Source organism: Rana temporaria, chromosome 3 (assembly GCF_905171775.1).
Source record: "Rana temporaria chromosome 3, aRanTem1.1, whole genome shotgun sequence".
NCBI classification, from domain to species: Eukaryota; Metazoa; Chordata; class Amphibia; order Anura; family Ranidae; genus Rana; species Rana temporaria.
This window is the reverse complement of record NC_053491.1, coordinates 85916294-85943411: the sequence shown is the minus strand read 5'-3', so window position 1 is coordinate 85943411 and position 27118 is coordinate 85916294. Positions and strand designations below refer to the sequence as shown.

Genomic DNA, 27118 nt, shown 5'->3' with positions numbered 1-27118 from the left:
AACAGGTAAAAATGCTAGACCAATCAACACACTTTAAATAAAAAATTAAATGACTGGAATATTATTGAAAAAAATGTAACTTAAATGGGCTGGGCCCCCTATTGGGCGGGGCCCATGGGCTTGAGCCCAGTCAAGCTCAATGGTAAGTCTGACCCTGTACATGGCTGTCAACAGTGTGCTCATATTGTTGTGGAATGGGGATATGTAGATAATGCCATGTACACAGAGGTAGCTAGCAAATAGCCTCTTTATCCACAAAAGAAAAGTTTGCTATTTGTATGTAGGGATCTACTGCCCTCTACTTTATGTAATTGTTTTCAATCTCTTTTTATTAATTTTATAAACAATTTATGCATATACAAATACATTCCTATGCTTTATAGCTATACATGTTATCCTGTATCTATAGTAATTGTGTCTCTCTTCCCTCATTATTCCCTTCCATCTTTCCTTTGTCATTTACACAGGACCTTGTTATTGTCTCCTATTTCTCTCATTCATCCACATTACAACAAAATCACACATATCACAGACGCTACAAGAAAGAAAAAAAAAACTCCCAGCTCCCAACTAGTCACACATTTTAAAAGTCCTTATTATTATTTTCAGATCTGATGCTTTTATTAAAATAGTGCACAGTAATATTGCCATTGATTTTCTTGTTCAGTTATTTCCTGTTATAGGCTGACAACGCTTCTGACTACAAGTGCCCATTTTAACACACCATACCCGTCGTCCACTGTTGTCACCATCAGGAAACAAATACTGAGAAATTTCATGCAGCCTTGAAGGGAGTACATGCATGTAGACTGAAAGTGGTTGCAAAGAGGCTACGTGGGATCAACAGAACTGACATGTAACACTACTTCACATCTGGTAAGACTGCCCAAAGATTACATCTTTCTGGAATAGTGTTTTCTCATTTATATAATCAGTCACAAAAGATAGCTCATCCCCAGTATCCAGCTTTAGCTCTCTTTGGAATAGGATCTGAACTGAACTGTGGCCTGCAAATGCTCAATATTTTCTAACTCATGTTTTGGTTGCTACAAGACTGACTGTCTCCAGATTAGTGAATGTCCTACTGTTCTATCTACTGTATATCTACTGCCATAGATATTTCAAACACAAATGTTAGTAATGAGAACATTTTTGCCCGTATTCACATGATTCCATAAGTACATTTCAAGAGGTATGGGCTTTCTGACTTGCTGATAGTCAAGTGCTATTTTATAAAAAATAAATACTGCACTGTATACAAAGATGAATACAAAAAATAGCTGCCAACACAGCTGTAGACAAAAAGCAAAATTGCGAATATGAAAAAAGTGTAGCGCTTATTAATGTATATAGGACAATTATTAAAACCACATGATGAATGTGACAAATGTGAATGTATAGTACATCAATTATCTCAAATAACACCACGTGACAATTGTCAAGTGAAACACACTAAATGGTTCCACCTGTCAGTGAAAAAGATATATAAAAAAACGGAGGTTGAGTCCATTCAATATAACAAAAGTAACAACAGTCCAAAAGTATGGAAAAATTCTGGCAATTTAGAATAAAGAGTCCAACACAGGTGCAACCCTCTAAATGGAAGGACGATAGTCAGAAACACCACCACCGATGATAAGAGGGGGCTTACCAGATATATATGACTTAGAGAGGCATATACCACCCAAGTCACAAACAGCTTATTATGGTCAGTCAACTTGATGGGTACAGCTGGTCCTGAATCCAACCCGCAACTCGACACAAGCAATCCAAAACTTCAATATGTATTAGGTGTACTCTCATTGGAAGCAGAGACTCGGTATTCACATGCCATGCGTAATATAATGAAAGAAAACCGCATAGCGTGATACCGTTTTAGAAGTAGTATTTATTTAAATTTTATAAAATGAACACTCACATTTTAGATGATCATCATAGGCATATTATAAATACAGGTACAAGAGTGATGTATATTCACAAGTTCTATTTTATAGAATGTTTTTTCATTACTTCTCCTAGATACAAAGATTTACCAGTATTTTTCTCCTTATACCATAACTTGTTCTAACACTAAAATTCACCCATGTTATCTTGTCCAGACTGTACAATATGTAAACCTTTACATGCTCTGTTAACCCAGGGGGCACACAGGAGGCAAGGTTCTGGGAGGATGTCCATGGACACCCTCACAAAATTGGAAGCCTGGGGCTTGGATGGAAGGGGGGGAAGGGGGCCCATCATGGTTTCTTGCACCGGTGCCCTAAAGGTTCTAGTTACTCCTCTGCTCAATGGTATGACTTCTAATATCTTTACTTGGAAAAAAAAAGAAAAAACTTAATAATGGTTAAAGTGTTACTAAACCCAGGACCCTGCATTCACTATATCTGGTCTCCCAAAGTACACAGAACATGGAAATTGAATTATTTTAGCAAATATAAACTGCTTAATACCTTTTCTCATCAGCAGTATATAGCAGTCTTGTGACTTCTATCAGTGTCTGGTGTGGTGTTTGGCTATTTAGTTCTGACCTGACTATGGCTCAGAGCCCCACCCAACAGACATGAAGTCTGTTCCTGGGAGTCACGTGGACTCCCATCCCTCTGAGAGGAGTCAGAGGCTGCATGGGTGCAGCCAGAGCATTCATGTCTGCAGGAGGCAGATGTCATTGGTGATTGAGCAGCAAGGCGCTGATCAGTAGTAAGCTAGGTGTGAGCTTAACTCTAGAAAACTCTGTTCTGAGGAGCAGACTTAAGGCCTAGGCTAAAAGCCTGAAACAGCCGGATGGCAAGAATGAAAGCCAGGAGGCTAAAGTGTTGAGTATGCAAGATACAGTAATAGTGGAACCCCCTGTGAGGGCTACTGATGTATTTGTGAACCTTTTGTGGGCTACCAGGCCCTTAAAAATTCAGTTCTGGACTGGTGTACTCACTAAAAAACGCACCTACGGCTGGAGTCTGATCACCCCAATCTTACACTGGTTAAAGCTTGTAGAAGGAGTTTTCATTTTACTCTGAGTCTCTTATGAGTCTGCAGGACCCCTGACCCACTGTCTGGACAGTGCTTATAGGCCCTGTGCTTATCACATGCACACTCCCAAGAAAAAAAAAACTCTATAGCAATACACACCAAACTGAGCATGTGCAGAGTGTCTCCAAAGGTTTTGTCCTATCAGAAGATTGATTGAGGACAGTGGGAGAATGGGAGGATCAGAGAAGACAGAATGAAACAGCCTTTTTGCACAATGCTGAGGATTAATCCCCTAGGTTCCACAGTGAGTATAACAAGCATGCTTTACTGTATATACAGACTGAATTTCTGTTGTGTGTTTAGTAACACTTTAAGAGTTAAAAAAAAGAAAATGTGAAAATAGAATGTTATGAAAGCATGGCAAATGTTTATGATACACAGTGTTTTAGCAAACTAAATCTAATTCAGTCAGGATTTACATTTACTTTAACACTAGCTTGCAAAATGCACTCTGGCTGCAGTATATATAGTTGGTCCATTTAAAAAAAATGCTTAAACTTGATCCCTTATGATTTAGGTAGTATTATTATTGCTGAGGTGTAGCTGAGTGCCACCTAGCACCTGTTCATTAGGGTTTAACATTATGTCTATCATCCTATACAAATGGGTAGTGTAATGTACAATATATAATTTATAGAGTAGTCAACAGGTATATAAAAAGATTGATATGCTCACATAAAACCGTAACCCAACATGCACCAAATATATAAGTTCATACAAGGATACATAGAATACAGAAGTATAGATGCCGTCAGGCCCGTCGGAACAAGACAGGCAAAATAAGCAATTGCTTGGGGCCCCCGAGTTGGCCTGGGGCCCCAGCAGGGCTGCAGCCTGTAGCTTGGCCGAGCTCCTCTTCCTAGTTCCTCCTGCAGTCCGGCCGGGTACCGTAACCGTGCGGTACAGGAGATCCAGTTTTTTGTTCCCGGCCGGACTGACAGGAAGTGCACACACTCAGTGCTTGCTTCCTTTCAGTCTGGCCAGGAACAGCAAACTGAATCTCCTGCTGCGTGGTATGCGGTAGGGAGGGAGGGTAAAATGAACATGGGGGGGTGGGGTAAGGGGGGGGCAGTCAAAAGTACTACCCAACGCTTATCAGAAAAAGTACTTCCCTTCGGCGGGAGCAGCGCAAACACCCCCCCCCACCCCCACTTATCGGTACTACCCGGTTTATAGCAAAATCAATGAGCATTTAAAACAAAATGCTTCCACAGCGACAACCCCCTGTCCCCCCTGTCCCCCCTCCGACTCCCCCCCAGTCCCCCGCTTCCCGCTTCAAACGGCCCTGGATGCCGTTATTGATGGCCTTTTGTTCTGAAAAAAAACTATTTCCCTGGCTATCATGCTGATCTATGTGCTTCGGTACCTTTTAAGTTGCTGACTTGGAGCAAATATTTAAATAAGAATTCTGACTTCACTTTGACTTTCCTGATCTGCATGTTTGTTCCAGGCCAGAGTTACAAAGTATTAAAGCTGAATGCCGGGCACATATGAAAATATCACATATCCTCATTTTCATTAAGGGAAAGTTCACACCAGAACGCGCTTAGGGAAGTAATGTTCCCGCATCACATTCAAAATGCACTGTGATCTGCTGTGGGTGCCAATACATTAATATCAGCACCCCAAACGCAGAATTTTTAAAATTTTTAAAATTTTCGAAAATAAATAGCAGTATTACGCTATATGCTCTCTCCTCTGTTTTGTTGATACTACATTGTTGCGGATTGTTGCTGATCTAGGGATCCTGAGTGATCTGGATCACCGGGAGAAGACCAGTAGACACCCACACTCCAAGGCCAACTATAACCGCATAATCCGTGGACTGACACCACCATCCTAATACAGGCACATATACCATTCCATTCTGGTGAGTGGGGACCCAGGAGGGGAGCACTAGAAGTCACCTGAATATATAAATTTGTCACCAGCTCAACATTTCATAGTTTATGGACTATATTGATTGCATTTATTGTGCACCATATTGGCACTGACCACGTTTGTTCACAGAGACTATATATATATATATATATATATATATATATATATATATATATATATATATATATATATATAAATGAATGAATATATATATATATATATATATATATATATATATATATATATATATATATATATATATATATATATATATGTATGTATATATATATATATATATATATATATATATATATATATATATGTATATATATATATATATATATATATATATATATATATATATATATATATATATATATATATATATATATATGTATATATATATATATATATATATATATATATATATATATATATATATATATATGTATGTATATATATATATATATATATATATATATATATATATATATATATATATATATATATATATATATATATATATATATATTGTATTTTATAGGAGCAGCGCTGAGTTAATTTTTTTTTGTTTAATTTTTTGTTTGTTTTTGTTTCATAGAAAGTGAGTTGAATGATGAGGGCCATTAGACTGAAAGACATCTAGATGCACAAAAAAGTACTGTGGGGAAAATCTCTGAATTGAAAGTAAATATTGCATCAAATACTAGTTTTGTTATTTATATCTTTTAATGGGCTATTTATTTTTTATATTGTTTTTTGTATTGTATTTTTTGGTTGAAGTTTTGTTTTAAAGTTACGTAAACACGGTAAAGCATGGAAACCTTTCCTTAAGAGAAATATGAAGGCTATCAGTGTTAACTTGTCATTCTTACTACTTTGATTGAGTCACTAGCAAAGAACAAGCATGCAGATAAGGACTTCTGAGTCTCCTCAGCCTAAGGTGATCCGCAGACTTGTTTTAGTAACTCACAAAGTATTGCAGGTGGGGACAGGGGGGATGTTGGAGGCCAGTGCAGCAGCCAGGCAACTATAATTTTTAACATTTTAAGGTCAGCTCAGCAGTGGCATGTTTGTCCATATTACTGTTACAATGATATACTAAATCAATTCTGGGCTCAGGGATATTTATCTGCAGGCAAAGAGTGATGCTGATTTCTCAGAACTAGATAGGTATTTTCTGTCAAAGGGTCAGAGATTTTATCAAATGGTTTTCAAATTAGTGATTTTTCAGTGTTTCCTTTGTAACAACTACAGTGCATCAATATAACAAAATGTATTTCTGTCCTGTTAATACAATAGAATTGTGCTTTCTGTGTCACAAATATAATATATATATAGATATATATCTATGGATATATATATAGATATAGATATATCTATATAGATATATCTATATCTATATAGACATATCTATCTATCTATCTATCTATCTATCTATCTATCTATCTATCTATCTATCTATCTATCTATCTATCTATCTATATATATATACTTATCTATCTATCAATCTATCTGATCTGTCTGTCTATCTTTCTGCCTATCTATCTATCTATATATAAAAAATATACACACACACACAGATACAATTGCAGAGATAGTAGGCGATGATAGTCATTCTATTGTATACAACTATACATGTGCCCCTTGATCATTGGTTTATTATAACATTTCTAGCTTTGACATGTTAAAATGTGCAAAAGTCCTTCCATTTCTTCTAAAATAAATCAATGCATGTAACAATATTAGAAGCACAGTACTAGCAGAAGAGAATAGATTTACTGCTGGGATTATTATTTTCTTAATTAAAGAGTGATTGATTAACCTATTATATTATTAGTACAGTGAACTAATATATACAGTATGTGGGACCTCTATCATTGATATCGTTGACATAAAATTCTTGTTTTCTAAACCAACAAAAGATGTTATTATTACATAACTAATAAACTAATAAATAACCCCTTGCACAATTCCATCTTAACACCCCTAGAAGCTAAGTCAGGGCATGAAAGGCAGATGAAAGGGCACAGGTGACAGGGTGCAGAAACTGAAGACTGGAATTTGGGAACTCCGGATCAATATAACAAATAAATGTTATTTCTGTCCTGTAAATACAATACAATTGTGCTTCCTGTGTCACAAATAAAAAAATATATATATATAGATAAATACAGTATATCTCTATCTATCTATCTATCTATCTATCTATCTATCTATCTATCTATCTATCTATCTATCTATCTATCTATATATCTATCTATCTATCTATCTATCTATCTATCTATCTATCTATCTATCTATCTATCTATATATATGTGTATATATATACACACACACATACGTGTACATTTGCAGAGATAGTAGGTGATGATAGTCATTGTATACAACATATACATGTGCCCCTTGATCATTGGTTTATTATTACATTTCTAACTCTGACTTTTTTTTTTTAACAACAATGTGATTTATTAAAATAAGGAGGTTGCATTACAGTAGATTACAGATCAATGTCATTACTGTACAATTCAGATGAATAGCATGACAAAAGTAAAATAAACAGAGACAAGAGCTGTAAAGGAAACAACTTTGACATTCTATAATGTGGAATAGTCCTTCCATTTCTGCTAAAATAAATCAATGCATGTAACAATATTAGAAGTACAGTACTAGCAGAAGAGAATAGAGTTACTGCTGGGATTATTACTTTCCTAATTAAAGAGTGATTAACCTTTTTTTTTTTTTTTTTTACCTGGAGGGTAAAAAAGTTTGTTGTTCATAATATGTTATATTTTTCTATCTCACAATATAAGTATTATATTATTAGTACAATGAGCTAATATATACAGTATGTGGGACTTCTATCATCAATATCGTTAAACAGTAAAGCTGCTTAGAAACCTGACTTAAAACTCTTGTTTATAAACCAACAAACAATGATAATATTAATAACTAATAAATGGCACGATGAAACGTAAGCAATGAGTTTTCTTACCTTGCTACTGCTTGGTATGGGTCAGCAGTTTGCAGCTTGTGTGCCAGTTGATGTGTTTCTATGGCTCTGTGACTTCATAAGAGTGCTGCAGGAAAAGAAATATCTACAGTAATACTTTTGCATCCTGTCTTCTAGGGAGGCGTGAAACACGGCTCAGACTTTGTAAGTACATGTCTGGAGCTGTATATTTAAATGAGCCATATAGCAGCCCTGCCCCACCAAACTAATTCAGGAGTCTATTGTAGGAATCATTTGTGTCTCATACAGGGTTGCATGATACACGCAGCATGCTGAAAGCTTAGGAAGACAAGAGGGATTGGCCAGAAAGACTGAATATTCTTCATTTAAGGTCAGTGACCAATTTGCTTATTTTTACTCCGCAGATGCGTAACTTTTAGGCTCTGTTTCCACTTGTGCAACTTGTCCGGTGATTTGGGACTGCAAAGTCGCATGACAAGTCATAAATACACTGGTATTGCTCCAAATTGCATCAATATCGCGGCAAAAATCGTGTCAAATTGCGGAACTTTCAGGTCGCAATAGTGGAAACCTAGGCTTAAGCTAAACATTGACTTAAATATGTGCAGTGTAACCACTTGCTTACTGGGCACATATACCCCCTCCTGCCCAGGTGAAATTTCAGCTTCCGGCACTGCGTCGCTTTAACTGACAATTGCGCAGTCGTGCAACGTGGCTCCCAAACAAAATTTACGTCCTTTTTTCCCCACAAGTAGAGCTTTCTTTTGGTGGTATTTGATCACCTCTGCGGTTTTTATTTTTTGCGCTATAAACAAAAAAATCATACATTTTGAAAAAAAAATCAGTATTTTTTACTTGTTGTTATAATAAATAGCCCAATTTTTTTAATAAAACATTTTTTTTTTTGCAATAACCGAATGGTTTGCGCAAAAGTTATAGCGCCTACAAAATAGGGGACAGAATTATTATTTTTTATTATTATTTTTTTTACTAGTAATGGCGGCGATCTGCGATTTTTATCGGCACTGCGACATTATGGCGGACACATCGGACACTTTTGACACATTTTTGGCACCATTCACATTTATACTTCGATTAGTGCTATAAATATGCACTAATTACTGTATAAATGTGACTGGCATTGAAGGGGTTAACACTAGGGGGTGAGGAAGGGGTTAAATGTGTGCCCTAGTGTTTTTAACTGTGGGGGAGGGGGACTGACTGGGGGAGGTGACCGATCTGTGTCCCTATGTACAAGGGACACAGATCGGTCTCCTCTCTCCCTGACAGGACGTGGATCTGTGTGTTTACACACACAGATCCACGTCCTTGTCTCTGTAACCGGCGATTGTGGGTGCCTGGCGGACATCGCGGCTGCCAGGCACGCGCATCGGCATTTCAGTGATGCGGCGGGCACGCGTATATAGACGACCTCCAGGAAATTAAGATCCACACTGCGGCCGTATAAAGTCGTACGGCCGTCAGGAAGTGGTTAAATAACACATTCGGTCTATTGCTCTTGGTTAGTGCATGGATGCATAGCTTACGTTTATTTAAATAATGGTGTATGGCATTTAAGAGTGAACCAATTCACAAAAGCCGGGATTTTACCCAATGTCATGTATTTGTATAAGGAGTCCAAGGTAACAAGGGGGGCCTCTTACCACCCCTAGAAGCTGAGTGAGGACATCAAAGGGCACAGTTGCCAGGGTGCAGAAACTGAAGACTGGAATTTGGGAGCTCTGGTGTCAGGTGAGCAGGAATAAAGCTGGTAGTACAGAGAAGTCAGGTCACAAGCAAAGTAGTTAGGCACCAAATCATAGGCAGAACAGAAGTCAGGAACAAACAGAGATTGGCAATGTACAAACAGTGAGGTTCCTTGGTCCAGTGGTTCTCAAACCTCAGTCCTCAAGTTCATGCTTTGGGAATTTCTCATAAAATAGCTGTCCAAAATACCAAGCCATTGACTCTGATTTACAGTAAAGCATGTGTGCAAGATAAAGGAAAAACCTGCCCTAGTAAATAGGGAGAATCTTGAATCTTGCAATGCACTCTTGTCGTAGTGTTGTACGTCACTGCGCTCTTGGCGATCGGAATTTCCAACACCATTTATGTGACCGTGTGTATGCAACACAAGTTTGAACCCCCCCCCTTTGTTCCCCTTAACCCCCCCCCCCCCCCACACACACACACACATCAGTTACTATATGTACCCCCTGCACAACTGTTCCTTCCCCCACACAATCAGTTCTTCTCTGTAACCCCCCAACACACACATATCTGTTCCCCCTCCATACCCCCCCTGCACATCTGTGTCCCCCCCACACACTCACACACACCAGTTCCCACTCTGCATATACAGTATGTTTCCCCCACACATCTGTCCCCCCCCACACTCTGTCCCCCCACTCTGTACCCCCCCCCCCACACACAAACCAGTCCCCCCTCTGTACACAGTACAATGCACTATAAACTTGACAGCAGAGTACATTTTTTTATTTCTTGTGACTGGGTGCAGGCTGCAGCACTGAGCGTCCTGTCTGTACTTCCACTATGTACCTGAGCCAGCGGCGGTGAAGGCTTTACTGAAGGAGAGCGGCGCTGCTGCCAGTCTGTCTACTCTTCTCACAACAGATCCCCGAGTGACCAGGAGGAGAGGGGGGGGGGGATCGGACATTGCGGCAAGCCCGGACTTACATGCAGGGCTTCCGTCACCATCTCACCTGCCCTGGCCGGTTCCACCATCAATCATCATGCAGCACTTCCGGCCGGCTGCTCCTTGTCGTCCCGGCTCTCTCCCCTCATCTTCTCACTGCTGCTGCTACAGCACTGCAGGCTGGGAATAGAGTGGTGAAGGTGATGTCTCCACAGGTGCAAAAGCACCCTAGCCTGGCGGCTGGCGCCATAAGGCATGGTTTTTAAAAATGCCGGTCCTGGAGGTATTTTAATAATCCAAATCCCCAGCGAGTGGCTGGGGATCCGGATTTTGCTGCCCCCCTACCCTGGCGCCCAAGGAAGCCGCCTGACTTGCCTATGCCTAGCGCCGGCCCTGGTCGGAGTGTGAGGTCCTTCTGATTAGCAGCCAGCTATCGGCAGATGTTGTTTACATTTTGTGATGCTGTGATTGGTCAAAGTAATCACGAGGGCAAGAGCCACTCTCACTGTCTTAGTAACTTTTGCCAGTGATTCACTGTGTCCAATCACAGCATGATCACAAGACTGAGCACGCAGACATGCATACACAGGAGAGTTCCAGAAATAGTAGAGGTGAAGAAAAGCCGTTTACGTACAGTGGTTGGTCCAAAAGAGGTTAATAAACAGGCACATAGAGACAAGCATCAGGGTCAGTTTGAGAGTCTGTTAGTGATTGATTAGTGACGATATAGAGAGAGTTAAGAGCAGGCCTTTTTCCCCTTTGTGGGGGCGCAGTTCTGGCACCTCCAGCACTAAATGTATCTAATGGCAAGGGGTGCTGGGGTGTGCTGGAGGGTCCATTGATGCTGGCTGCTGGATGACCTACTGTTGCTTGGGGGGATCAATTGTTGAGAGAGGGGATTATTGTTGCTAGGGGGTCAATTGTTGCTGGGAGAGATCAATTGTTGCTTAATGGTCTCTTGTTTCTGGCCCCAGGGGTCTATTGTTGCTGACTGCTGGAGGGTCTATTATTGTTAGCTGTTGCTGGTAGGGGTCTATTGTTTCTGGGGTGGATCTGTGGTTGTTAGGGGGTATTTTGTTGCAGGGGGATCTTTTGTTGCTGGGGGATCTATTGTTGCCAGATGGATCTATTGTTGCTTGGTGGACTTTTGTCGCTGGCCCCAGGGGCTTTTTATATCATCCTTAACCACTTAAGGACCCCTTCACGCCAATATACATCAGAAGAAGGGCATGGCTGGGCACAAGCACGTACCTGTATGTCCTCTTTAGGAGCCCAGCCACGGCCCAGTAGTGGTCCGAAGCTCCGTGACTGCGCCTGCGGGAACCGCGGGCCCGATCGCCGCCGTTGTCCCGCGATCAGTCACAGGAGCTGAAGAACGGGGAGAGGTGTGTGTAAACACACCTTCCCCGTTCTTCATTGTGGCAGTGTCAGTGATCGTCTGTTCCCTGATATAGGGAAAGATGATCACTGACGTCACACGTCCAGCCCCGCCCCCCTACAGTTAGAAACACACATGAGGTCACACTTAACCCCTACAGCACCCCCTAGTGGTTAACTCCTAAACTGCAATTGTCATTTTCACAGTAATCAGTGCATTTTTATAGCACTTTTTGCTGTGAAAATAACAATGGTCCCAAAAATGTGTCAAAATTGTCCGATGTGTCCGCCATAATGTCGCAGTCACGAAAAAATTTCTGATCGCCTCCATTAGTAGTAAAAAAAAAATATTAATCAAAATGCCATAAAACTATCCCCTATTTTGTAAACGCTATAAATTTTGCGCAAACCAATCGATAAACGCTTATTGCGATTTTTTTAACACAAATAGGTAGAAGAATACATATCGGCCTAAACTAATAAAAAAACATTTTTTTTATATCTTTTGTGGGGATATTTATTATAGCAAAAAGTAAAAAGTATTACATTTTTTTCAAAATTGTCGCTCTATTTTTGTTTATAGCGCAAAAAATAAAAACCACAGAGGTGAAAAAATACCACCAAAGGAAAGCTCTATTTGTGGGAAAAAAGGACGCCAATTTTGTTTGGGAGCCACGTCGCACGACCGCGCAATTGTCTGTTAAAGCGAAGCAGTGTCGAATCGCAAAAATGGCCAAGGTCCTTAACCTGCATAATGGTCCGGGTCTTAAGTGGTTAACAAATTCCATACAAATTACTTGGCACCACAAAATTATACGTGGTTCTGTTTTCTTGGTATTGGGAGATGGGTAAGGGGGAAACCAAGGGACTGTGCTCGGAGGTGGGTAGGGGTGGAGACATGTGCTGGCTCCTTTATGCTACAATAACCGTGTGCACTGTACAAATGGGCATCCGAAAATGCTCTTGAAAATGTGTCTTCAATGCATTTTGATCTTAAAATATCAAAATATTTAGTCATGCAGTGAGTTTTAATGTCTTAATCAGTTTGGGCCATAGCTAGGAGATTATGAAAATGTAACAATGAAACAATTAAAAGGGGTGAGACACTTCAAAGTAGTGAGCCAAAAGAACAGACAATGACGATAATCAATAAAGTGCATAGAAAACACTAAATGAAATAATAATGATGAATATAATATTAAAGGATTTGTAAAGGAATTTTTTGTTTATCTTAATAGCTTCCTTTACCTTAATGCAGTGCTGTTTTCATGTCCTCATTGTTCGTTTTTGCTCTCAAGTTGCTGTAATTCTTCTCTGATCTCCACACTTCCTGGTTGTCTGTTTCCTGATAACCACAGTGCTGGGAGCTTTTTCTCCTCGGTCACTAACTTCAAGGAGGTGTGATTACTGTGTCTAAAATCCCACAGCACCTCCCCTTTGGATCAGTTTCGTTTTCCAAACCATCACTGCTCTGTGGCTCTGTATGCTCTGTACAGCAGAGAGGCAGGAAACAACATGCAAAAACGAAACTAGAAACTACAGGTACATTATATGATTGATTTGTATCTATTTGTAATAGTTTTTAAAAGGAATCAGTTAACTATTATGTCTCTATACCCTGTAAACAGTCATTTCAGCATAGATTTTTTATTTTATTTACAACTCCTTTAATATTTTATTTTATTTGTTCATCATTATATAGCTCATCTGTCCTGTTGCCTTTAAATTGGCATCCTTAGAGCTACTTTGGGGCTGCCATTGTTTTGTTCAAATGTGAAGCTGATTTATATACAGTATGTGAATATACTGTATGTAGCAGGCATTTTGTCATGGAGCAATGAAAGACTATTTGTCATGCAATTTCTTTCTGTCTTTTCTTTTGGTAACAAGATGGACATAGGGAGATGCTGATGTGTGCTTCCAAAAAAAATGGAGACACAGAGGACACTGGAAAAAAGGGGAATTTTAGGAAGAGCTGAGGAGGCTGATGTGATTTGAGAGGAAAAGAGAGAGAGAGAGAGAGAGAGAGAGAGAGAGAGAGAGGGTCTAGGAGCCCAGGAAAAGAAAAAGGCTCTGACAGGACAGTGCAGAGACGGAGAGGAGAGACTGAGGTGGCTGAGGAGAGACAGAGACCAAACCACAAAAACCCCTGTGTGGTATGACAGTCTGAACTCCACCTGAAAGAAAGAGAGCCACGCTGACACAAGGGAGTGTGGTGGAACTCCACCTGAGAGAGAGAGATGTTTTGCCAGAGACTGCTGTCAAGAGAGAAAGGAGCCAGGAACAGTGACACCCACACGGTACACCACCGCTCCACCCAGAGACCCTGCTCAGAAACTCAGCGCCGCCTAGCCCATCAGAGATGACCCACACCGCTTCAGGGATCGCAATGCCCATCCAGGTGTCCAGTTGGCAGCTGTCCAGTCACCTTTAACTAGTCTGTTCTTACAAACCACTACCTAACGGAATATGCTACATCATTACTGTCTCAATTATGCTTGATTAAACCTACTCTTTACAAAGGGCCCCAATATTTGCTAGCAGAATACAACAGTACTCTTCAACCCAGGACCTGTATTGTTACGGAACTGTACTTACTATACCTGTTTAACCCATTTTTTTTTTTTTACCTCTCAATTGTGTTTGTGGCCCAGAAAGAGCTGAGAAGTTGACAAACCTTCTGTCCTCCCTCTCAGCTCTGTGCTATGGGTATATAGTTTACTGTCTTTTCTATACTTACAGTTGCTACTATTGAAGGTTGTCATTTCTATTGTATTGATTTTCTGCGGGAAGGTTTAACAGTGCTATGAGTTTCCACATGTGTTAACCACTTCCTGCCCGGTCAATAGTCAATTGACGTCTGGGAAGTGGTTGTGAAATCCTGACTGGACGTCTATTGACGTCCTGCAGGATTACATGCCGGCGCGCAGCGCGGCGATCGGTAATGCGGGGTGTCAGTCTGACACCCTGCATCTCTGATCTTGGTAAAGAGCCTCTGGCTTAGGCTCTTTACCACGTGATCAGCCGTGTCCAATTACGGCTGATCACGATGTAAACAGGAAGAGCCGTTGATCGGCTCTTCTTCACTCGCGTCTGACAGACGCGAGTAGAGGAGAGCCGATCGGCGGCTCTCCTGACAGGGGGGGTTTGCGCTGATTGTTTATTAGCGCAGCCCCCCCTCGGATACCAACACTGGACCACCAGGGAGTGCCCCCCGGGGCTCAATAGAGCAGAAATGGGCACAAAAAACAATAAAATTAAAAAATTAACACAATCGATGCCAATCAGTGCCCACAAATGGGCACTGACTGGCAACATGGGCACTGCCACCCCTCAGTGTCCATCAGTGCCACCCAGTGTCCATCAGTGCCCCCTCTTAGTGCCCATCTATGCCCAGTGCCCACCTATCAGTGCCCATCTGTGCCACCCATAAGTACCCATCAGTGCCACCCATAAGTGCCACCCATGAGTGTCCATCAGTGCCGCCAAAGAGTGCCTAGTGCTGCCTATGAGTGCCCATCAGTGCAGCATACCAGCGCCGCCTGTCAGTGCCCAACCTACTTTTTTACTAAAGAAAATAACAGAAAAAAATAAAAACTTTTCAAAAATGTTGGTCTTTTTTTAGTTGTTGCGCAAAAAATAAAAATCGCAGAGGTGATCAAATAAGACCAAAAGAAAGCTCTATTTGTGGGAACAAAATGATATAAATTTAATTTGGGTACAGTGTAGCATGACCGCGCAATTGTCATTCAAAGTGCGACAGCGCTGAAAGCTGAAAATTGGCTTGGGCAGGAAGGTGCGTAAGTGGTTAAACTGTGATAATATATTCAACTTGTTTATCACTACCAGGTGTGTATCTGTTTTTCTTTGGTGACAATCCACAGCCAGGATAACAGTGTTTTCCTCTCATGTCCTTAAATGTGTTTGCAGTCCTTAATCTTATTTAACCACTTCAGGTCCCGCCCATAGTCATATGACGTCCACAGATGGTATCTCCCATCCTGGGTGGACGTCATATGACGTCCTGGGCTTCCCGGCCATCTAGGGGGCGTGCGCACGGCATCACTCGGGACCCGATGCGCGTGCCCGGTGGCCACGATGTCCGCCGGGCACCCGCAATTGCCCGCAATCACGGCAGGACCGTGGATCTGTGTGTGTAAACACACAGATCCATGTCCTGTCAGAGGTGAGGAGACCGATGTGTGTTCCCAGTACAGAGGAACACACATCGGTCTCCTCCCCTTGTGAGTCCCCCTACAGTTAAAATCACGCATTAGGGAACATAATAACTCCGTCAGTGCCCCCTAGTGTTAACCCCTTCCCTGCCAGTCATATTTACACAGTAATCAGTGCAGTTTTTTTTATAACACTAATGTCGCTGTATACATGTGAATGGTCCCAAAAATGTGTCAAAAGTGTCCGATATGACAGTCGCAATGTCACGGTCACGGTCACAATTAAAATTGCAGATTGCCGCAATTACTAGTAAAAAAAATGCAATAAATCTATCCACTATTTTGTAGACGCTATAACTTTTGCGCAAACCAATCAATATCAACATTTTTACCAAAAATATGTAGAAGAATACGTATCGGCCTAAACTGTGGAAACATTTTAGGTATATATTCCCAATTAAGGGATGGGGCGTGGGACTATATGAATGCAAATTGGGTATGACAATAGAACAATGGAATAATACTAATAGCTCCGGAACCACAGAGATCATACAAGGAGACAAGGTTTATAAAAATATATATATACTCTTTCCTCTATTGTATTTATTGTATATTTTCCTTATACATATATTTTTTTTCATATGGCTACTGAATTAATTATTCTATTCTATTTTTATATGATGAATCATGATGATTTTGATATTTCTAACACTCTTGTAAAATGATCTATGTATTTGCAATGTCTTATTAAGTTTTCATCTATCTATTCTAGATTGTCTTATATATTTACGTGTCCCTGAGGAAGCCCCAATGGGCGAAATATGTAGGACCCACAGTATATGATACTATATAAGTCAATCAATGTTGAATTGCAATCTCTCATGTGATCATGGTTTTTAGCCTATGTTGTATTATTAGAGTGTACAATTAAAACTATATATATATTTTTTATAAACATTGTCTCCTTGTATGATCTCTGTGGTTCCAGAGCTATTAGTATTATTCCATTGTTCTTATGTCATACCCAATTTGCATTCATATAGTCCCAGGCCCCATCCCTTAATTGGGAATATATACCTATTTTTCTACCAGGGACAGTAATGCAATTGGCTACTTATGTTATATCTTCATGTGCAAGCTCTATATATTTCTCCTTTTTGTGGAAACATTTTTTTTATTTTATAGATTTTTGGGGATATTTATTATAGCAAAAAGTAAAAAATATTGAATTTTTTTCAAAATTGTCGCTTTATTTTTGTTTATAGCGCAAAAAATAAAAACAGTAGAGGTGATCAAATACCACCAAAAGAAATCTCTATTTGTGGGGGAAAAATTACATAAATTTTGTTTGGGAGCCACGTCGCATGGCGCAATTGTCAGTTAAAGCGACACAGTGCCTAATCGCAAAAAGTGCTCTGGTAAGGAAGGGGGTAAATTCTTCTGGGGCTGAAGTGGTTAACGAGGTGTGCCAACGGGGCTGAGGTCATTCTTGACGTTGAGGTGGAGATCAGAGAACCCAAAATCACTAAAGCAGCTCCTTTGGGGGTGGCGCTACATGTATATACACATTTTGTTGTTAATACACACATTTTGTTGTATATACACACATGTTGTTTTAATATACACCAATCAACCATAACTTTATGACCACCCATTCAAGGTTGTTATATAACTTTTTGTTCTTTTGTCCTTTTCAGGCCTCGTACACACGACCGAACATGTCTGCTAAAACTGGTCCGCGGACCAGTTTCCGCGGACATGTTCGGTCGTGTGTAGGGCCGACCGGACAATTTTCTGGCCGACCGGACAGGTTTCCAGCGGACAAATGTTTCTTAGCATGCTAAGAAACATGTCCGCTGGAAGCCTGTCTGTCGGACATGTCCGGCGGTCAGTACGACTCATCGGACATGTCCGCTGGCCCGAAAACCCGCGCATGGCATCGAAGTGATTCGACGCATGCGTGGAAGCATTGAACTTCTGGGTTCGCACACGTCGCCGCGTCATCGTCGCCGCCACGTCACCGCGTCGTCACCGTAACGTCACCGCGCTGTCTGTCTGCTGAGATTTTGGTTTGATGGTGTGTACAACCATCAGACCAAAATCTGCTAGCAGACATGTCCGATGAAAACGGTCCGCGGACCGTTTTCATCGGACATGTCCGCTCGTCTGTACGAGGCCTAACACCCACAGCCCAGATAAATTCGTATTTGTTATGTTCAGTATTGTTCACTTTTGAATTTTCAGATTTTCATTCTTATTTTTGGATTTCCAAATTTCCGTTTTACTGATTTTTTTTAAATCTTGAATTTCTAAATTTAAGCAAACAAAAAAAATATATTTCCGAATTAACTAATTTGTCTAAATCTGTTAAAAAATGTATTGCACATGTCTGGTTTGTACTCTGCACATGCAAGTGGTCTCTGCATCTTTAGCAGGACGTACCTGGGGATTGAGACCTAGTTTCAGCTTGCTGCAAGTCTATCCCCACTATCAGGGGCCCTGGTGAAGAAGCAGGTTGGGGCTTAGACTTCACGCTCTATGGAACCCCGAGTTGGCAACCTACTAAAGCTTACTATCACTGAAACCTGTTACCAATGAGGACTCAGCAATAAAAAAATATAGAGGTTCTCACTCTTATCCAGTTAAAAACTATAACATAAGGTTTTAGCTGAAATTGTGACTTTAGAATATTACCTCACCTCAATACCTAACCTGCTAATAAAATGTTCTGCAACATATGGTAAATGTACACAGATTCCCTCATTTATAGTGATGACAAAATGGATGCATACAGTTCAAAGTTTGACAACAACTGGTCTGATTTTCACAGGTTTTTTTTTTTTTTTTTTTTTTTTACAGAAGCTACAAACACAGTAGAGCCTTCATATACTGAAAGTATTTGCAGACAGGGTCGCCATCAGGGGGGTACAGGCAGTACACCTGTAAGGGGCCCGGATGGCAACCCCCCCTTTTTTTTTATTAAAGGGCCCCAGAGGTCCCCAGGGCCCCATGTGGGAACCCCCCCATTTTTAATAAATGTTAATTCTTTTTTTTTTTTATGTTTTTTTTTAAATTATTTTATTAAAGGGCCCAGAGGTCCCCAGGGCCCCGGATGGCAACCCCCCTTTTTTTTTATAAAAATAAATACTTTTTTTTAATATATTTTTTTATTTCTTTTTTATTTTTATTTCTTTTTTTTCATATATGCATTTTTTTTATTAAAGGGCCCAGGATGGCAACCCCCCCCCCCCCCTTTTTTTTTTTTTTTTTTATAATTTTATTTTTATATATGTTTTTATTTATTTTTTTATTAAAGGGCCCAGAGGTTTCTTTTTTTATTTTTATTAAAGGGCCCAGAGGTTTCTTTTTGTCCCCAGGGTCCTGGATGGCAACCCCCCCTTTTTTTATATGTTTTTCTTATTTTATAAAGGCCCCCCCCCGCTTCTCAATTAGTGGCGGCACCCCCCGCTACTCAATTCGCGCCAGCCCTCTCCCGCTTCTCAATTTCAGGCGGCAGAGCACCCCCCCCGGTTTTCTGCTCCAGGGGGCCCATGCCTGAAGCAGCTGTGTAAGGGGCCCCATAATTCCTGATGGCGGCACTGTTTGCAGATCTCACTTTGATCACAGATCAACCAAATGAAATACTTTTTTTTTTCATTTTTAGGGTAGTGGGAAGATCCATTCAAATCGGTCCTCTTTTTCCTTTTATGTGGCCAACTGTACATCTAGAGTTTCTGGTTTTTAGTACAGATACAGCCTAATATTATGGAACCATTTATTCCAAACTGCATACAGTTAGTTTTTTCATGTCAAATGTTTTTATTAGGATTTAAATTTCATAAGGGAAACAGAAAGTAAAAAAAAAGGGAGATATACAGAAGTACATAGAATAATATTCATGGGTTACCTTCAAAGCATGCCATACTATGTACTAATACTATATTCATTGTAATTCAAATCTTACAGTAGTTGATGTGTACAATCTGTAAATCACGAGAAAAAGAGAAAAAGAGTAAGAATAAATAATAATAATAGGGAAAGAGAAATAAAAAATACCCGGGGTGGTGGTCTGGCCCAAAACTAACCAATATATACACTTTAAGTGATATTTTATGTATCCTAGTTTGGAGCCAATAAAGACTGGTCAAAGTCAGTGGGGAGATAGTGTTTCACCCAGGGCTGCCAAATCTTATGGTATTTATTGATTTTATTATCCTCAATAGCCGACATCTTTGCGTGAATAAGTGTTCTGTTCATTCTATGTTTTGCTTCAGCTAAGATTAGGGTTTTTGTTTTCCAAGCCTTAGCAATGGTTTGCTTGGCAGCAGTATTAAGATGTATTAACAATTCAAATTGGGTATGTGTAAGCATAGTAGGTTTAAGGTTTAGAAGTGCTATAGCCGGGTCTGGAGGAATAGTAATCTCAAGAGCTTTGGATGCCATTCGAAATATATATTCGTCCAGAATTCTTTGACAACCGGACATTGCCACCATATGTGGAAGTGAGTGCATACAGCTAGTTTTTAGGCTAGTTGGCCATAATTAGTTTAGTGTATGGAAACCATGGTTATGGTGAGGTGGGCTAAAATGATTTCAAAAGCCCCCGTCTTCATTAACCTCTTGCTTACTGGACACATAAACCCCCACCCTGCCCAGGCCAATTTTTAGTTTTCAGCGCTCTTACTCTTTGAATGAGAATTGCTTGGTCATGCTACATTGTACCCAAATAATTTTTTTTTATATTTTTCACACAAATAGAGCTTTCTTTTGGTGGTATTTAATCACTACTGGGGCTTTTATTTTTTGTTAAACCAACCAAAAAAAGAACAGAAATTATGAAAAAAACTAAAAAAAACTAAAACGTTTCCATAGTTTGTTATAAAAGTTTGCAAACAGGTAATTTTGGTCCTTTATTGATTAGCGCTGATGAGGCTTCACTGATGGGCACTGATAGGCTGCACTGATAGGCACTGATAAGGCGGCACTCATGTGCACTGATAGGCAGCACTGGTGGGAACTGATTAGGAGGCACTGATGAGGCTACACTGATGAGGCTGCACTAATAGGTGGCACTGATGGTCACTGATAGACACTGGTAGGTGACACTGATAGACAGCACTGATAGGTGGCACTGATGGGCACTGGTGGGCACTCCTTAGCAGTACTTATAGGCACTGATAGGTGGCACTAGTTGGCAGTTCTAGGTGGCACTGGTGGGCACTGATGAGGTGGCAGAGGCTCTCCATGTGCAAGACCGATGTCCTGTTTATACAAGCCAGTAAACTTATTTTTTTTCTCTTCATACTGTCAGTGTGAAGAAAAAAAAAGCAGATTACCGGTTGTTTACATCACATGATCAGCTGTTTTTCGCTGACAGCTGATCACGTTGTAAGGGGCCGAGATCGGGATCAGCCAGTGCTCGGAAGGACATACATGGACCCCCTCCTGGCAATTTAGGCCCACGCTGTAGCCGTCCTTTGGCTATACGGTGGGGGCAAAGAGATTAACCACTTGACCTCCGGAAGAATTACCCCCTTTCACGGCCAGGCTATTTTTTGTGATATGGCACTGTGTTACTTTAGCTGACAAATGCACGAACATGCGATGCTATACATAATTTAAATGTATGTCTTTTTTTCCACACAAATAGAGCATTTTTTTGGTGGTATTTAATCACCACTATGTTTTTTATTTTTCGTGATATAAACAAAAAAAGAGCGACAATTTTAAAAATAAAACACAATTTTTTACTTTCTGCTATAAAATATATCCAATAAAAAGTGTAAAAAATCTAATCGTCAATAAGTATTTTGCTACATATCTTTGGTGAAAATTAAAAAAAAAAAGTGTATATTATTTGGTTTGCGCAAAAGTTATAGATATATAACTATGGGATATATACTGAAGTTTTTTTTATATACTAGTAATAGTGGCAATCAGTGACTTATAGTGGGACTGGGAATTCTGACACAAACTAACACTATGAAACACTTTGTGGGAACCAGTGACACTAATACAGAAATCAGTGCTAAAAATATGCACTATCACTGTACTAAGGTCACTGGCTGGGGAGGGTTTAAACATATAGGGCAATCAAAGGGTTAAATGTATGCCTAACCAGTGTTTGTGTACACTTGGTGCTGCTTTTACAAAAAAATAATTCTCTCAGGGAAGGAAAATCCATCACTTTTCCCTGTCAGAACGGAACCCTGCCTTGTTTACATAGGCAGATCTCCATCATGTGTCTCTGCCTGATGATCGGCGGGTGCCAGCGGACATCAATTGGCCGGCACCCACTGATCGGCTTCTGCTGTAACATTAATGAGAAACACTCTGAAGCCTAATTAAAACAAAATCTGTGATGAAAGTGAGACCTTCTGTTTTAAAAAAGGTTCTACTGTGTTTCTCACTTTGTATCCTTTAGCTCACCTCACTCTGTAACAGAGGTTGGAAAAAGACATGGGGCCAGATTCACAAATGATATACAACGGCGTATCTCCTGATACGCCGTCGTATCTCTGTTTCTATCTATGCTACTGATTCATAGAATCAGTTACGCATAGATATCCCTAAGATCTGACAGGTGTAATTGTTTTACACTGTCAGATCTTAGGATGCAATACCGCGGCCGCCGCTGGGGGGAGTTTGCGTCGTAAACCAGCGCCGGGTATGCAAATTAGGAGTTACGGCGATCCCCGACGGTTTTTCGCATTCGCTACGTCGCCGCTAGTCTAGTGTCCCGTCGCAAAGTTAGTCGTTTTTTTTGGTGCCTTAACTTTACACAGCAATCGTATTGCTGTGTAAAGTATGGCCGTTGTTCCCGCGTCGAAATTAAAAAAATAACGTCGTTTGCGTAAGCCGTCCGGGAATACGGAATTACGCTACGCGCATCGGCGTTAAAAAAAATGACGTCACTTCGCGCAAAGCACGGCGGGAGTTTGGAAACGGAGCATGCGCGGTAGGTCGGGCGCGGGAGCACGCCTAATTTAAATGGCACACGCCCGGAGGCCGCCGGCGTAGGTTTTCATCGCAAGTGCTTGGTGAATCAGGCACTTGCGATGAAAAATTGCAGCGGTGTAACGTATCTACGATACGTTACCCCGCCGCTGCCCTACGTGAATCTGGCCCATGATTCCTCTCTTAGGCCTCGTACACACGACCGAGTTTCTTGGCAAAAACCAGCAAGAATTTTGCAGTTTTTTTTTTTCCCGAGGAAACCGGTCGTGTGTACATTTTTCGATGAGGAAACTGTCGAGGAACTCGTCGAGCCAAAAAGAGAGCATGTTCTCTATTTCCTCGACGGGAATGGAGAAAATTGGCTCGCCGAGTTCCTCGACAGCCTCACAAGGAACTCGATGAGCAAAACAATATGTTTCACCCCGTCGAGTTCCTCGGCCGTGTGTACGAGGCTTTAAACCTGCATTCCCTCACAGTTCTTGTTAAATTGCTGCTCAGAAATGAAACTTGGTCTCCTCTCCTTAGTTTATAAGTAACTAGAATAATGATCCGGAGACACAGAAAGTCTTGTGTTATACTAACCACTAATGGATTACTGATCTAAACCTCCTGCGACTTGGGACTGCAAATTTGCATGACAAGTCGTACCCCATGATTTCAAATGAGTACCATTCATATCTGTTCGACTTCAAGTCCCACCGACTTCAAACTAGTCCCTGTAATACTTGGGTCCGACTTTGATTTGAGTTCAGGTCCATAGACACATTTTTCCCAAATATCGCATGCAATGCTGAAAATGTCAATTCATTATCCCTTTATGCTGTATTTACCCCAAAAAAACAAAAACCCTTGGTAAAAACCTCATAAAACAGCATTAGACCCCTTTCACACTGGGGCAGTGCGGGCGTTAGCGGTAAAGTGCCGCTAGTCTTAGTGGCGCTTTACCGCTGTTACATGGGCGCTTTGGTGCCGCTAGCGGGGTGCTTTTGACCCCCCAGAAGGGGTTAAAAAGGTGTTAAAAGTTCCCGCTTTTAGAACGCTTTGAAAGTGGTGCCCAGTAATTTCAGTGGGCAGGGGCGGTGGAGAAGCTGTGTATATACTTCTCCCCCACCATCCCAAAGATTCTGCTTGCAGGACTTTTTTTCCCGTCATGCAAGCCCACCGCCCCAGGCTTTCACACTGGGGATGCAGAAGAGGCAGTTTACAGGTGCTTTACACATACTGGGCCGGATTCAAGAAGCAATTGCGCCTATGTAACCATAGGTTACACAGCGAAATTGCTTACTTGCCCCGGCGTAACGAGTGCTCCTGATTCAGGAACCTCGTTACGCCGACTGCAGCCTAAGATCTGCGCGGCATAACGCTCTTATGCCCGCATATCTTATGCTGCATTCTTGCGGTGGACGCTAGGTGGCGTTCACGTTGTGCTCAGTGTATAGTATGCAAATTGCATACTAACACCGATTCACAACGTTGCGCGAGCCCTGCGTACGCAATTTACGTTGTTTACGTATGGCGGTTTTCGCGCAAGGCTGCCCCTGCTATTAGCAGGGGCAGCCCATGTTACGTATACCCGTCGTTCCCGCGTCACGAAATTCGAATTTTACGTACTTTGCATAAGTGAATCGTGAATGGCGCTGGACGCCATTCACGTTCACTTTGAAGCAAATGACGTCCTTGCGACGTCATTTGCCGCAATGCACGTCGGGAAAGTTTCCCAACGGAGCATGCACGATACGATCGGCGCGGGAACGCGTCTAATTTAAATGATTCCCGCCTCCTACGGGATCATTTAAATTGCGTGCTCTAGCGCCGGGCATTTTGCCGGCGCGCCCGCGCAATTCACGGAGCTTCTGCTCCGTGAATCAAGGGCAGCGGAGCAAATTTGCGGGGGCGCAGGGCAAAAACGTTGCCCTGCGCCTCCGTAAATAATGAGCAATTCTACCTGAATCCGGCCCACTATTTTTAGCGCAAAAACACCTGTAAAGTGCCTCAGTGTGAAAGGGGTGTTAAAGTCAATTCTCTAAAGGACATAAATAAATAAGTGCATGTGCCAAATAAGTAGTGGTCCAAACATGCAATATATAAGGAAAGTAATAATATAATAGCCAGTTAGGAGTAGCCGCTCAGTAGTAATGCATTGAAACCTAAATATGGATATACACAGGAGCATTGGGTTTGATTTACTAAAGGCAAATAGACTGTGCACTTTGCAAGTGCAGTTGTTCCAAAGCTTAATAAATTAGGTACAGCTTCACTTTACAACGAATACCCAATCACATGCAAGGAAAATACAAAAAAATGCATTTTTGCTTGCACATGATTGGATGATGGAAGTCAACAGAGCTTTCCCTTGTTTACTAAGCTCTGGAAACAACTACACTTACAAAGTGAACCATCTATTTACCTTTTGTAATCAACCCCACAACTACCAGGGATGAGCGGAACACCCCCCAGTTCGGTTCGCAGCAGAACATGCGAACAGGCAAAGAATTTGTGCGAACACCATTACAGTCTATGGGACACGATGTGAAAAATCAAAAGTGATAATTTTAAAGGCTAATGCCACGTACACACGATCCGAAAATCAGACGTCAGATCGTCCGACTTTTTCCGTTTACTTGTCGCAAGTAGAAATTGAATAGGTTACTAAAGTCACGAAAATTCTCGTACGACAGAAAAAAAAATCGGAAGTGATGTCATGTGTTGTAATGTATGTGTGTTGTATTTTCGGACGACAACTGTACTGACCAAACGAAAATCGTACGATCTGGTATCGTACGAGGAAAACTTTTGTACATGTCCAATAAAATAATATCGGATGAACTGTCATGATCGGCTCACAGAAGCCCTGTACTAACGATCCAATTATCGGACGATTCTTCCTCGGACGACATTTTTCGTACAATATTCGGATTGTGTGTACGTGGCATTAGATGCAAGTTATTGCCATAAAAAGTGTTTGGGGACCTGGGTCCTGTCCCAGGGGACATGTATCAATGCAACAAAAAGTTTTAAAAAAGTCTGTTTTTTCAGGAGCAGTGGTTTTAATAATGCTTAAAGTGAAACAATAAAAATGAAATATCCCTTTAAATATCATGCCTGGGGTTTCCTTAGTCTGCCTGTAAAGTAGTGCATCTTTCCAATGTTTATAACACAGCAAAATGACATTTCTAAAGGAAACATTTAATTTTAAAAAACTGCTCGCGGCTGTATTGTATTGTCGTATCCCGGCAATATAGATAAAAATCATTAAAAAAAACAGCGTAGGTTCCCCTCCCAGTCCATTACTAGGAACTTTGGGTCTGGTATGGATATTAAAGGAAACCCTGTGCCAAAGAAAAAAAATGGTGTGGGGGCTCCCCACTCAAAGGTCCCGGACAGTTGCAGTTACGTCTCTGCACTCCTGCTCCACAAGTTGAGCCAGCCGGGAAACCAGAAGTGACGCAGCAGTGCCGAAAAAGCACCGCCCAATCACCCTCCGGTCCTGACTCCCGGCCAATAAAAAAGACAGGACAGGAGCCAGGGACAAATCAGCGGAGAGTGGGAGTGTGTTCGGGCGCACAGCTTGCGCCCTGCACACGCCCTAAACACGGGCAAATCAGCTTCCCAGCTTGCAATCAGCTGATTGCAAGCTGGGAAGCTTCCCATAGACTGCTGTGTGTCCGGCGCCCGGACGCTCTTAAAGTGACCTTTTACAAAAAAATATATATATTTTTGTCAAAAGCTTGGGGGGGGGGGCGCCCAGGCTAAATGAGGCAGTCAGTGTGAGCCTAGTACTTCAAATGCAGCCATTGTACAGCCACATAGGAGCAGAAAGGAAAAAATAAATAGTCCCTCCAGCTACAGTCTTCCTGACTTCACTAGAACAGAAAGTGAAAGTAAGACGGCTGCTGGGGGGGAAGCACCTCCCAAGTCCTACATCGATTGCTAATGGTCAGACACAAAGACAGGCAGAAGTCTGACCAATGAGAGTGCTGGGGCTATTAGCTCTGCGCCTCAGATCAACAAAAAACCCTGCAAATTTAGTGTCTCGCCTGCAATCATGGGATTGCAGTGACATGAACGCTC

At 41.2% G+C, this 27118-nt stretch overlaps 2 protein-coding genes across 5 annotated transcripts in view; one reads left to right on the top strand and one right to left on the bottom strand.

Annotated features, from left to right (window-relative positions):
• Positions 1–8069, bottom strand: part of LOC120931422 (dual oxidase maturation factor 1-like) — a 67484-nt gene extending 59415 nt beyond the window's left edge. Inside the window, exon 1 of one of the 2 annotated variants that reach the window (XM_040342843.1) lies at positions 7904–8069. The gene's annotated coding sequence lies outside the window, so the exon portion shown is untranslated. The remainder of the gene's footprint in view (positions 1–7903) is intronic. The other variant, XM_040342842.1, reaches the window with a different exon arrangement.
• A 58-nt stretch (positions 8070–8127) lies between these two features.
• LOC120931421 (dual oxidase 1-like) overlaps positions 8128–27118 on the top strand; it is a 180812-nt gene continuing 161821 nt past the window's right edge. Inside the window, exons 1-2 of one of the 3 annotated variants that reach the window (XM_040342840.1) lie at positions 8131–8252; positions 9517–9634. The gene's annotated coding sequence lies outside the window, so the exon portion shown is untranslated. Of the gene's footprint in view, positions 8253–9516; positions 9635–27118 lie in introns of all 3 variants that reach the window. The other 2 variants (XM_040342841.1, XM_040342839.1) reach the window with 2 other exon arrangements.